This window comes from Chionomys nivalis, chromosome X (genome assembly GCF_950005125.1).
Source record: "Chionomys nivalis chromosome X, mChiNiv1.1, whole genome shotgun sequence".
NCBI lineage: Eukaryota > Metazoa > Chordata > Mammalia > Rodentia > Cricetidae > Chionomys > Chionomys nivalis.
In genome coordinates this window covers 63,023,931-63,036,769 of record NC_080112.1, presented here as the reverse complement: position 1 = coordinate 63,036,769, position 12,839 = coordinate 63,023,931, and the positions used below count along the sequence as shown (strand labels likewise).

Below are 12,839 nucleotides of genomic sequence, written 5' to 3'. Positions count from 1 at the left end.
CTGACGCAGGGTGGAAATTTACTTAGGGAAGGAGTACGGCATGCAACTGTGAAGAGTCTCAGCTTTTGAAAGCGGTTAAAGATACTGGAAAGTTTCTGACTGCCAGAATGATCCTGAGAACGTCTTTCTTTCATCACGTTCCCTAGTGCCAGAGATTGATGCCAAGGCCTCCCCATTCCACGTATACGCCCGGATGTTGAAACTACATCCCCAGTCACAAAGTACTCACTCTAAAAATCATAGTCTCTTACATGAAATCTTACATATTTAAGCTGAACATAGTGACATGCACCTGTAATCCCAGCACTTGGGAGGTGATAGCAAAAGGATCATGAGTTCAAATTATCCTCAGCTATGTGGCCCAGCCAACCTTGAACTCCCGGTAAACTAAAATTGCTGGGAAGAAATAACTTGTGCAAGGCTGAATGGTTTGAATTCATGACTGTGGAGAGCTGAAATGTTATAAACCCATAGCCAAAACTATCTCAGTCCCCTTAAATAGCCATCAGTGCCTCCCTTCTGCCTCTGACCTAACATCCTTTCAACTAGTAGGTGGAACCTTTGAGGTAGGAGGATCAAGAGTTCAGACATGTCACACACACACACACACACACAGAGCAGTGGAGCATGATCAAGTACTTGAGTTCTACACCTAATATTAAAAAATCATGCTACACTCCCACCATCCATTTATGTATCTTAATTTTTTAAATTAAAATATAATTATATCATATCTCTCATTCCCTTTCCTCTCATTCCCACTGTCCACTCTGTCTCAAGTTCATGACCCCTTTTCCTTTCATTCTTAGTATTATGTTCTGTTTTGTGTTTGGGGGTGACTGCCCCTTGGGCTTTTTAGATCTGTAAAGTGTCCACACAAAACACACAGTGCTCACCTCAAAACAAATATGAGATAGTTCTCTCTTAAGCAAAACCTAAGTACTCATGGCCTGGGGCTATAGTACTCAGTCAGGGCACTCTGAATCCAACGCTGTTTTTAGTTACGGAACAAAATAAAGTCATAAATCAGAACATTTCTCAAATACTTTGGCAGAACAGCACATTATAGCAAAGCAGGGGCATTCTGCACTGTCTGTCTCAGCTACTATCAGCTGAAATTCTTAGCTTTTGGGCTGGTGGAAGCTCTGACAGAAATACCTCACGAGGAGGGAATGAGGGGCACTTTACAGGAATCCTTACAGGTGTTTTACAAGGGATTAAATCACAAAGTCAACAAGCTCAGAGAACCAACAGTATTACAAGCACCATTATTGGACAGTCCAAATGTTATGTCCATTGTAGCTATTCATTTTAGAAAGGACTTCTAACCTCTACTTTTGCTGCTTTCAGCAAATGGTACACATATATTACTCTAGGTCAGGGGCATGGAAAAACTGTGTATTTTAAGATTATGGCTATACATTAGCTTAGGCTGTAAAAGTTGATTACATGGAAAATCCAAGGCAAGCAAGGTTGGTGGTTACACTCTTTTCTTAAAGGCAGGCTAAGCAAACAGGCTGAGTACAGGGCAGGATAGCAGTCTTAAGTTTTAAGTAACCTCAAAGTATATTATTAACTCGAGCTGTGAGGTCCAGCAAAAGTTCCAGTCTTTTACACATAAGAGATACTTTGCCACCTCTCTCCTCTCTCCCTTTCTCTTCTTCCACCACTCTTTCTCTCTCTCCAAAAGTGAGGAAGTGTTTGAACGCTTAAAGATAAACCATCATCTGGTATTCTAGTCAATTTATATAACTACTTACTAACTCGCAAATATTTGGAAACTACAGAGGTTGAAGTAAAGATAAAATAACATTTACTACCTCCAAACTGGTTTTATCTCGTATGCTTACACAAAGTCCTAGGTAATAAAAATTTCTAAAAACACAAATAGCCCGCTTTAATTCAAATGTAAAATACTGATAAAACTGCTAATCTATAATAAGGAGCTTTTCAGATAACTACATGAGTTAAATTAGATGCTAAAACAAATTAAGATTTGAGTTTATATCAAAACTAAAGATAAATTCTAAAACAGCTCCCTGCTCATTGAAGAACCAAAGTTCCTCCATTTTGTCCTACGCTCCATCTTGTGTCTTGTGTAAGCTATTTTCTATAAAACATTCCAGTCCTCAGAAATGGCTAGGGGCAAACGTAACAGGGTAGCCATCCAGAAAGTACAAATAACAGCAGAATGTCCCCACCCAAAGGTCAGATGATAAGAACACTTGACAAGCAACAGGTGAGGTTTGAAAATAAAATTTCTGAGAAGTCCTTAGACACCAGCCAATCAGGAGTGAACCCATCACCACACTCTGCTAATGTAACTTTTCTGGCTTTTACCTTTTAAATAATGCCCTCTGGTAGAGCAGGGTACCTGCTCTTGCCACTGCTATGCTGATGAGGTCCCTGCCAGCTTGTATGTGGACACAATAAACCTTATCCTTGCATTTCGGTGAGTCAGTCTCCCTGGTGGCCTTTTGGGGTCCCCAAGGACTGGGCATAATACTCATCTCTTTCTCTGCCCTTGTTTCTTTGTGTCTTATGTGTCTTACAGTTTTCCTTGAGCAGCTTTTTTCTCCTTTCAATTTCCCTGTTTACATTAAAGTGACGTTTTTGTACAAACAAGTACTAAAATTCCTTCCAGTCTTAAACCAAAAGTCTCTGGCCTGAGTGGAGGCCCCTAGCTTAGGGGAACTGCTCAGACTGTTAAAGATAACCAAGTGAAGCTAGGTCTGTGTCCCCACCACAACATTCCTGGAAATTCATCCTAAAAGTTGGGGGGCGGGGGTTCTTGTCTGTCATGTGTCTGATGGATCCTGTTAAACGTGGGTTCTGGGTTCCTTGGCTTCTGTTTTTCTACCCAGAAACCTACTAAATGTCTGAATGATACACCCACTAGAAATAGACATTGCCTAGAATTCTGCTCCTGGGTCATATGTAATAGCACATTTGGGGGGGTTAGTTTGGAGGTAACATCATAAAACCTGATTCCCTATGTAACTGGTCTGGCAGAAATAAAGATATTATAAAGAGACACAATCTGGCTATTAGACTGTTGAACACAGACCCTAAAAATATGAAAAATTCCTCAGAAATCTCATGCTGGGAGAAGAAAAGGGCACCAGGCAGAGAAGGAACTTGTCTTAGGAAAGAGATTATTTTCACAGTTCTAAAAACTTGTCAGACCACCTTACAGGAGGAGACTGAAGCCGCCACAAGTGGCTTTGACCACGCACTGGCCAGGACTGCTCAGATGTGCACATGCTTGGCCTTCTCTTTAAACCTTGACCTTACTTGGAGGCCCTAAAAATGGACATGAAGAGGTTTCTGTATTTCTTTGTCCCCCTTTCCAATGTGACTCCATTGAATAAATTCCCTTTTCTGCTTTTCACTTTTAGTTTGACTCTTTTAATTGCCTTGTTGAGGAAGAGTGACCAGATCTGATTTGGTACAAATTGTGACCTCCAAATTCCTTATCACCTGCACATCCTAAGTCACTTTCTTACCTCCTAGTAAAGCAGCCTGGTGCACAATAAAAAAGCCCCTTCACTGTCAGCTAACTAAGGAGAGAAAGAGGAGAAAGGGGAAAGAAAATGTGGTACACTTACACAGCCATTAAAAAAACAACAACAACAACAAGCAAATGTGTACAACTAGGAAAAATAATCCTGAGTGAAGTATCCCAGACCCAGAAAACAAATATCGACTGTATTCACTTAGATCTGGATATTAGCTGTTAAATCAATGACAACCACGCTACCACACAGAACCTCAGAGGGTAAGTATAGAGACATTAAGGGACTAGAGAAACAGACAGGGAAGGGAAATAGACTAGATCATTAAGGATAGATGGGGTGGGCTGGAACTGGAGAAGCAAGTGGGGAGAGTGGAAAAAGGGATTGAGGAAGGGAGCATGAGGAAAGACAGATAAAATGAAGGAGCATCTAAGGGGTGGTATGGAAACCTAATACAGTAGAAACTTCCACATATACACATACATTATAGGTGATTTAAATGAAACTGCTAAATCATGGGGGAGGCAGAGCCCCAACTAGCCATCTCTTGTCACCAATGAAGTTTCCAGTACCAGGAATGGATTACATCGAGTTGAGTTGTTGGCCAAAGGGGTCCCATGGGAACCCCCAAACCCAGGCTGTTGCTAAGACAATAGGTTGCTCTCCACAAACTGAGGACAAGGCCCTATTGCTGAACACAACACCCACACAACTCACTGAACATGGACAGGTCCAGCTGGTGCCTGCATAGACCTTCCATTCCTATGTTCTAGTGTCTTGGCTATGGGAAGGTACTCTGCAGACTAACAAAAGAGAAACCTAAACACCAACCTAGCCATAAACCCTCTGATCTACAGTAGTGTTTGCAAAGCTTGTGGGAGTAACAAACCAAATTCTGATTAGACTTAAGGCCCACTCCATGAGATTGAACCCTTACTACCGATACAATACTACTAGGGTAACCAAGAACCAGAGACTAGATAGCCCAGGGACTAAGGTAAAATCAAATACTACTTGTCTAAAAGAAGGGAGGAGAGGTGGTGACAAAAGGACTCCTAATGACATTCTGCATACTTATAAATCATTGCCTCGTTCAGCCATCATCAGAGAAGCTTCCTCCTGCAGCAGAAGGGAACAAATACAGAGTCACGGCCAGACATTATACAGAAAGTGAGAGACCTTACAACACTCAGTCCTAAATAGGATATATCCATCAAATCCCTCCCCTCAGGGCTCAGAAAATGATGGTTCATACATCATTATGAGGTTCAGAAAAAAACTGAGGAGCGGTGAGATGGCTCAGTAGGTAAAGGAACTTGCAGACAAGCCTAAGGACCCAAAAAGAGTGTAAGAGTCAGAGGAGTTAGAGAACCCTGGGAGAAGAAGGCCCTCTAAAGCAACTGGAGACTCAAGTAGCACACACAGCTGTGGCCTGCACGGGTCTACACCAGGTCCTCTGCATATATATTATGGCTTCCAGTGTAGTGTTTTTATAGGATTCCAAAGTGGGCAAGTGAGTGGATATGATTCTTATGCCTTCTCGTGGGCTCTTTTCCTTCTGCTTGTTTGTCAGATTCTAAAGTGATAGTTTTTGTTTTATCTTATTATATTTTATGTTATATTTGAGTATTATCTCTTAGAAGCCTGTTCTTTTCTAATCAGATCCAAATGGGTTAGAAACTGGGAAGAACCTGGAGGAATAGAGGGAGAGGAAACTGTAATCAGGATATATTATGTGAGAAAAAAAATCTATTTTCAATAAAAGGGAAAACTAAAATAAAAAAACGAAAGCTCTATTTGTGTCTTTAGCAAGAACTGAAAGAACCAGATGTTGGAATGCGGTGGGAGACTCATGTTCCAAATGGCCTTTACCATCCTTAAAGCCACGAACAAACTGGCAGCCATCAGGGTTCTCAGATATAGGCAGTGCTCTCAGATATAGGCAGTGCTCTCAGATATAGGCAGTGCTCTCAGATATAGGCAGTGCTCTCAGATATAGGCAGTGCTCTCAGATATAGGCAGTGCTCTCAGATATAGGCAGTGCTCTCAGATATAGGCAGTGCTCTCAGATATAGGCAGTGTTCTCAGATATAGGCAGTGTTCTCAGATATAGGCTTGTAGGTAAAACAAAAGAAAGTCAGAGACATGCATTGTCAGAGCCTGTTTGATTTTTCCCCGTTTAGGATAAAAATAAAAATTCCCAGTGTTATTTAACCCTTCGAAACCTTTGTCCTTTCTATACTTCCCTGGAATGTTGTTTTTACCCAAATCTAGATTCATCTTGGAGCAATGTGCCACTTATATGTCTGATCGTCTCTGATTCTTACTAATAGAACTTCTAGGCTTCAAACTAAATTCAATTATGCCAGCCTCTTGAGGATACAAGAATTTGTTTCTCCTTTATTAACTATTAATAAGAGATACTAGTTTTGACTATAAAACTTTGTTATCAGCACAGATGAATTAACAAGAGACAAAAAAGAAAAAGACAGTTTGTACGTCATTATGGGATTTAGAGACTAACTGAGGCCCTACGAGATGGCTGAACAGGGCAAAGTGCCTGTGGACAAGCTTGATGATTCACGTTTAATCCCCACACCACACATGACGGAAGCACATGACTGCTACACGTCATGGACTGTGGCATGCATTCGCCCATAAATAAATGCAAAATAAGATTTGGAAAAAAGAGCAAAAGATAAATTATAATCCCTACCACCTGACCCTGCCAGGCTAAATGCCATTTCCACATCCATGATGACTTTTAGAGAGCAGTCATTTTTCCTTATGATTTTATACAAAGGCCTTACCCTGCCAGTATCACAGATAGTGTGCTTAATTATATGGAATACCAACGCACCCTGTTACGTTTTGTAGGTGGGAGTATTATATAAAGCACTATAAAGTTTCTTTACAAAAGGAACAATAGAACTAACCTATGATCCAGCAATACCACTTCTGGGCATGTATTGAAAGAAATGCAATCAATATTGCAGATGAATGTCTAGTGCCCCCTGTTCACTGTACCACTATCACAACATCTAGGGATGCATAGATAAATGTTCTGTGTTCTGAAAACAATGACATCTTGAAATTTGCAGGCAAATGGAACTAGGAAAAAGCCATCCTGAGTGAGGTAACCCAGACCCTGAAAGACAAATATAATATGTACTCACTCATAAGTAGATAATAGACATAAAGCAAAGGACAACCAGAGAACCTAGGTAACAAAGAGGACCCTAAGAGAGACATACATGGATCTGTCTAGGAAGGGGAAAAAAGACAAGATCTCCTTAGTAAATTGGGAGCATGAAGGACAGGGGGAGAGGGGTGGGAAGGCAGAGGGTGGAAGGGGAGTGGGGAAAATGTATAGCATTTTCCTATCCAAACAATTAAAATGAGAAGGATTTAATAAAAAAATAAAACTGTGTTCTGGGTTACCATGATAACCTGTGGATCTCTTTGTAGAAACTCTTGGCTATTTCATATGTGTCCTATACAGTACAGCCTTAAAAATATGCATGCGTATTAAAATACATAGGAACACAATATGATGAAAGATATTAAGTACTGATATTGTTCTTAAATGATTTATTTGCAAATAGGAGTATTTACAACAAGCATGAAACCAGCAAGGATTGATGCATGGAGTATGAGAGATGTTACTAGATCAACCCAGGCCAGAGATAATATTGGCCTAGACCAAGAGGACAAGGTGGATTTGGATACGGCAGAATCTAAACACATTCCTAGCACTTTCTGTAAAAAGAAATCAATGGAACAAAATGAGTATAGGAGAATATTCTAGAGAGAACAAGTAACACAGAGCAAGGGCTGCAGCTCTGTGCTTTAAAATAATTCCATTGAACAGGTTTGCTACTTTTAGGCTATGACACAGAAAAACTCATTTAACCACTCTGTCTCATGTCTTCAGACCTGTTGTAGGGTGAAAGGGACAACTGGAGTAGGAAATCAATCAAGCACTGAGCACCCTGATGCTGAACCCAGAGTCTGAGAAAGAAACACATGCTGTATTTGAGACATGGGCCAGGGAGAGAAGCATCTTCATCCCTGCACTCAGAACTAAGGACGTGTGCCCTGGCTCTGAAACTAGTGTCACAGAAACACACTCTGTCCCTAGAATCAGAGCCAGTGAGAGAAATGTGCCCTGGTCCTAAGGTTAGAGTCAAAAAGCTAAAAAGAACCAGGGAAAGAAACACAGTTTGGCCATGAAGTCAGAGTCATCTCTGCCCCTGACCAACTGCACCAACCAATTGCAGGGCAGGAAACTGACTAATCACTGGGCACCCTGACTCTGAACCCAGAGCCAGTGACAGAAACACACTCTGGATCTGAGACCTGAGCCAGGGAAAGAAACATCTTTATCCCTGAGCCCAGAACCAAAGAAACATGCCCTGACTTTGAAACTAGTGTCAAAGAAAGAAACACACTTTGTCCCTAGGATAAGAGTTAGTGAGAGAAATATGCCCTGGTCCTAAGAGTCAAAAAGCTAAAAAGGACCAGTGAAAGAAACAGTTTGGCCATAAAGTCAGAGCCATCTCTGCCCCTGACCAAACTAAACTTACCAATCCCTGAGCAGGGAAAAACTAACCAATTCCTCTTCTCCCTGGGAAAACTACGCTCCTAAGAAGCCCTGTATAAGCCTCTCTGCCCTTTCAGTTAAAGGCCACCATTTATCCCTCCCTGGCAGAGGCAGCCACTCTCCTGGACTCCTCCTTCCCAAATAAATTTCTTTCTCCAAAGAGTCTTGGGTGACGACCTTCATTTGCCTGCGCAGACTAGAAGAACCTGGCTGGAATGTCCCTTAGGGGACTGAGCTAAAAAATCTTGCTGAGATGCCCCCTTGGGGGCCTCAGCAAGGTGGAGCAGCACAGAAGAACCTTGCTGGGACACTCCTTAAGGGGGCTGAGCAAGGCTGGGCAGAAAAAAGTAACAACTTTTCAAAGGAGTAGGGGCTTCCCCTTTAGCAGAGTGTTAGCAAGAGAAGAAACATCTTGGGCGGGAGAAGGAGAAGAAGCAAATAGCCCTGCTAGGATGCTCCCTTAAGGGAGCAGAGCAGAGCTCAGCTATAGATGCTCTCCAGGAGAAGAGTAGGATCACTATATCCTGCCAGGAGACCATTCCCCATTGCACCCCAGCTCCAGGTAGCCTGACTTCCTGATAGTCAGGACACCTTTCCTCCAGGGCTGAGCTGTCCTATTGTGGCTTGAAGTATAACCTGGCTTCCCGATAAGTCAGGATATCTCTCCAACTCTACAACTGTAACATATTCTCCTACACCTGTAACTTGGTATGATATTGCCCAGCTCACTGTGTTATAAAATTTACATGGATTACAATATACTTCAGATAGTCCTGAACTGTATAGTGTGGAAAAATCAAATTGAGCATAAGCAATCATACATGTTGGATGTGCCAAGCTCCTGCCCCTGTGACTTGCCTGCCATGCTAGACTGGAACCCAGAATTGTGAGCGGAGTCACCCTTTCTCTGCCTCAATTTTTCTCAGGATATTTTCTCACAAAAACAAAAATGAAACTAGGATCTACCTTTTGGGTAGAAATGAGAGACAGAGCCAGATAGAAAATGAAATCAAAGTACCTCAGAATATGATGGTCAAAGTATAGAAAAAAGGAATATCCAATTTACATGATCCTATGTGTGTGTGTGTGTGTGTGTTTGCTTGTACACACGTGTGTGTACATGATATTTTGGAGGAGATAGTAAAGAACAAGGATTTTCCTTCCATCTCTCAATATTACGAAACATGAAGATGAAAACATTTGGTCTCTAGAGAGATGTTTCATAATGATCGGCCATCAAAGGACCACAGTGGGAAAAAGCTCCCACAGAAATTGAGGAACTTATTGGCTGTGTACCATCAATAGTAGCAGAAAATTATAGAAAATTTTGGAAGTTATGGTGAGAGGGAAGAGATGAAGGAAGGATTGGACCAGAGACAGGAAAGGAAAAAAGAAGTGTAAACCCAACAAACAATAATGTTTAAAATCTTGGATAAAAATATCTTATGTATGGTTATAAATATATACACTAAGTGTGATTTTTTTCAACATAATTTACTCAATACAAGATTGGTTTATAAGTGTTCCCAAATGTGACTGGACAAAAAAAAATCAGTGAAATGATTTCGAATGATATTCTGCTATACTCACAGATCAGATTGGTTCATAGTTCAGTTGTCATCAGAAAGGCTTCACCCAGCAGCTGAAGGGAGCAAATGCAGAGACCCACAGTCAAACATTAGACAGAGAGAGAGCCCAAATGAGAGCTCTCCATAAGGTCCCTCCCTTGAAGTTCGAGAAACCACAGAAGATGGGGAGGAGTAGCGGGTGTCAGAGGGACCGAGGACACCAGGAGAACATGGCCCACAGAAACAACTAAGAAGAGGTCATGGGGAATTACAGAGATCACAAAGCCTGCACAGGTCTGTGCTAGGTCCTCTGAGTATGTTATGGCTGCTACCTTAGTGGTTTTGTGGGAGCAGTGGTGTCTCTGACTCTTCTGTCTGCTCTCGGGATCCTTTTCCTCCACTCCAGCTTTGATGTGAGAGCTTGTGCCTAGTTTTATTGTATCTTGTTGTGCCACATTCGGTTGATGTCCCTGGGAGGCCTAGTCTTTTCTGGGGGAAGACGGAAGACCTGGATCTGGGGAGCAGGGAGGTGGGGGAAGGACTGGGAGGAATAGTAAGAATATATTGTAAGAGAGAATAAATAAAAACAAAAATAAAGTTATTAACTTGGCCCAACTTCATTTTGGCTTTTAGTAAAGTTAAAATTTTAGGAACAAAATGACAAAATACAAAGGAATACATTTACAGAGATGGCCAATGGTCTTAAACATTTCTTTGGAACAATTAGAATGAGTCTTTAAATTTATTTTTTTAAAAAAACAATATATACATAATCATACAATTCTGATAAAGACGTTAGTTCCTTGATCCTTATCTCAATTCTGGTTCTACAACAAGGTCCCTACTAATTGAGGGTAAAAATTAACTTTAAGAGAAGATTTCTCATACTCTAGGATATGTTTTCTTACCTATTAACTGTCCTCATTTGAAATACCAAACTTCTTATTCCAAAGATTAAGAGAATAACTCACCTCTGTGCCTTTAGATATGTTTTGTATGTGAATATGCATACAAATACATTTTAAAACACTAAAAATCTTTTAAAAGGTTTTAAGAATATTTACACAACTACTGCCTTTTAAAAAACAAATGAGTTTTTCAAGAGCCATGTCTTAGCCAAGCCTATGTAAGAGAAAACCCTAAACATATTTTTTATTGTCATTTAGAAAAAAAACACTTCAAAAAAGATTTGGAAGCTCCTGGCTTTGTGTGTGGGCACAAAGTGGTGACTGCAGGAGATTCCTGTGGCCTGATCCTCTGTGGGGGCCTGGCAGGGACAGGCCCACTACTGGTTCTGCTTTCTCAGGATTTGTTAGGCTGGGGCCTGCCAGGTGAGCAGAGTGTGGCTGCTGCCCAGCTGCTGTCCCTTGCTGATGTTTCTGGAGGCACTAAGCCAAAGAGCCCGTTGGCTGGGATGGGATGAAGAATGTCCCATATCAACCAGGCTGGCGTGGGTGTGCTCTATGTCCTGCCAGATGTGCTGGGGGTGTTGCTTCTGATCAGGACTGTCTGCTGGGGGAGAGGTAGCTGCAGTGGGAGACCCAGAGCCCTCGGGGGTAGCATGGGTCTCTGTTTACACTTAGCTGATAGAGTGTCATGCACGGGCCCTGTGGCCTCTGCCTAGCCCACCTGATGATTACATGCATTTGTCTGGAGGAGGTGCCAGCCCAGCCTGTTGGCTGCTCCCCCACATGTCCCACACATTGCCCACAGCCTGCTCCCATAGTAAATGGCTATCCAGCCTCCCAGCCCTGGTCAGCACTGTACAATTGTTTTTTCAATGCATAAATTGGTGTACCTCCTCATATTTAGCTCCGTTGTCCCTCCAGCCTTCGACCTGGCGTTGGTATCCTAAATTGCCTGGCTTCTGGAAGGTATCGCTGTACATTGTTCTCAGGTGGTCTTGTGGATGTCTTTCTGAAAATAGTTATTTTATATGATTTGTCATGAAATTTGTTCTAATAAATCATTCTTCCATGTGGCAGCAAAAATAAACAAACAAAAAATACTTTAAGGATGACCAAGACATTTTAAGAGTTTACAGATAATCTTAATGTGTTACATCATAATGACATATTTAAAAATAATCATCTGAGTCATAAATGCCAAACTTCATCTTGCTCTGGACGTTTTACCCTACTTTTGATGCCTCACAAACATTCAAAAAAGGAAATGCTTAAGCCAGGAGTGGAGACAGAAGCAGATATATGTTATGCCTCAAGTCTTTAACAAATAATTTAAATTGGGTTAAGAATAAAAAACTATTAATGCATTTTACCTTTATGCCTTGTAACATACACATATTCACGTACATGACCACAAACAGGAACGGCACACATGCACTTACATATGACCATGCTTGGAAACTGCATGTGTCTGTATATGTTCATGCTCAGTAACTGTAAACAAGAGAAAACATGCATCTGTACTGACATGTGACCATGCTGAGGAACTGCACACATATGGACATGTCCTTATGCATTGACACATAATAATAGTCAGGAATTGCATACACATGAAAACACATATATACACTGACATATGACCATATATGTGAACACGCATAGATGCATTGATGTGTGACCATACCGGGAAAGTACATACATGTGAACATGCATATATATGCCAATATATGCATATATATGCATGTAACTCTGTCTAGTGTCTTAGTTTTTTTCCTGCTGAGATAAACACCATGACCAAAAACCAGTTGGGGAGGAAAGGGCTGATTTGGTTACTTACATCTCCTGAGTCACTGTCCCTTGAGGGAAGCCAAGGCAGGACCTCAAACTGGAGGAAGTTGGAGACAGGAGCTGATGCAGACGCCATGGACAGGTGCTGCTTACTGGCTTGCTCAGTCTGCTTTCTTACAGAACCCAGGACCTCCGGTCCAGGGACTACACCACCCACAACTGGTTGGACACTCCCTCATCAATCACTAATTTAAAAAATGCACTACAGACCTGACTACAGCCCAATCTTATGGGAGCATTTTCTCAATTGAGGTTCCTTCCTCTTAAATAACTCTAGCACACGTCCAGTTGAAAGAAACACACACACACACACCAAAATACTAGCCGGCAAACCCAAGAAGTGCACACATCTGAACATGTGCATATGTGTCAACATATAAACATGGTCAGGAAATACACA

At 41.5% G+C, this 12,839-nt stretch overlaps 1 protein-coding gene across 6 annotated transcripts in view; it reads right to left on the bottom strand.

Annotated features, from left to right (window-relative positions):
- Window positions 1-12,839, bottom strand: part of Apoo (apolipoprotein O) — an 85,095-nt gene that overhangs the window by 16,748 nt on the left and 55,508 nt on the right. For all 6 annotated transcript variants that reach the window (XM_057759079.1, XM_057759076.1, XM_057759078.1 and 3 more), the window contains 3 exons: window positions 11,485-11,603; window positions 10,019-10,227; window positions 9,709-9,760 (listed from right to left, as the gene is read on the bottom strand). The gene's annotated coding sequence lies outside the window, so the exon portion shown is untranslated. The remainder of the gene's footprint in view (window positions 1-9,708; window positions 9,761-10,018; window positions 10,228-11,484; window positions 11,604-12,839) is intronic.